Here is a 1,787-nt window from a genome sequence, read left to right on the forward strand (position 1 = left end):
AAGAGTGAATCAGTAATAAAGCAATGAATAGTAATATTAAGTAATATATATGTCCCAAACAAGAAAAAAGCCTAAGAATAGATGAATTTTCAGCCAAATTCTAGACACACACAAGGAAGACTTGATACAATTTATTCTAAAATGATTTGAAAAAGTCAATGAGAATAAACTTCCTCTTAACTCATTCTACAAAGTAAATAATCGTGATACTCAAACCAGGTAATAACACAATAACAGAGGAAACTACAGACAAATGTATTCCTGATGAAAATACATGCAAATAAATTTTTTTAAAATGGCATTGAAATTGTATGTTTAAAGTGTATAGCATGATGTTTTGATATACATATTTGTGGCAAAATAATCACTATAGTCACTCTAATTCACATATTTACATTTCCAAATATTTACCATTTTTGTTTGCAAAATAAAATATTTAATGTCTACTGTCTTAATGTTTAAAGTACATAGAGTATTACCTCTAGTCACGAAGCTCTGCAGTTATCTTTAGAAGTTATTTATTTTATAAAACTGGAACTTAAAACCCTATAACTACCATCCCCTAATTTTTCCCACACCTACCCTCTCCCTGGTAACTAGCATTCTACTCTTATCTTCTATCTAGTTCACTTATAAAAGCTTCACATATGTGTAATCATCTAATATTAGTATTTTTTCTATTTTCATTATCTGTGTCTTGTTAATATTCTCCAGGTTTATCCATGTTGTCCCAAATGGCAGAATTTTATTTTTAATGCTGAGCTGTATTCCACTATTTTTTCTTTGAATGTACATAAAAAGATAGTTTGATTAATTATGATAGTTCTATTTATAATGTTTTTGAGAACACTCAACACAGTCATATTTCTGTATCCATGAGGGATTGGTTCCAGTAGCAGTATGTCCATATTCTTAAATCAGGAAATCCACTAGTTTTATCTCAGTTTTCACTGTCTGCACTACAGGATGACAAGCATCTTAGAGCAATAAAGTGAAACAATAATGAAAGGTTTCTATTAGTTTTTTGTCCCTCAGGGTGGTGAAATCTTTGTTCATTTGGCTTGTTACTAGTTCGAGGTTTGACAGAAATTTTTTATACACCTGTAGGAAGAGAAGAAGAAAAAGTAGAAAAATATTCACCATAGTCTAAATATATATATTTTTTCCCCCTGAAGCGCACTTCTTCAATGATTGGCCAGTTCTTTACAATTTTTATCAATATTTTCTTTCCCTGCTTATATTGAACATTTTAGGTAAAGGTTATAGAAAGTACTGGGACTTTCTGAGTATGTATCCTTCCCTGAAAATGCAGATGGCTTTTTAGAAACTTCATTATATGTATAACTATTCAAATTCCTCAGCCTCCAAACTAACTTTCTCGTTAGTTTGTTCTCTTAGAATTTGAACATTTTCATTGCTTGCTCTAACTGTATTACTTAATACAAAAGAAATGATTTGTTCATTTGTCTTTCACTCTTTCAAAGAATGCTTTTTATATTTTACTTTCAGGCACTTTGTAACTGATGTATACAAATGTCATTTATTTTGCATGTTGATTTTGTGTTCTGGAAACTCACTGAGTCCATTTACTAGTGTTTATAGTTTCGTTTTGTGGGTATTTTGTGGAGATGGTACGGGAGATAGAGTCTTTAGGCTTCTCTTCATGTAAACACATGTTATCTGCATCCAGAGATAATTTTACTTCTTCCCCCTTGAAAGACATAAAAGACATGCAAACCTTCCATTTGAATGCATTTCTTTCTTCCTAATATCTGTGGCTAAAAATC

Source organism: Papio anubis, chromosome Y (assembly GCF_008728515.1).
Source record: "Papio anubis isolate 15944 chromosome Y, Panubis1.0, whole genome shotgun sequence".
In the NCBI taxonomy this organism is placed as follows: Eukaryota; Metazoa; Chordata; class Mammalia; order Primates; family Cercopithecidae; genus Papio; species Papio anubis.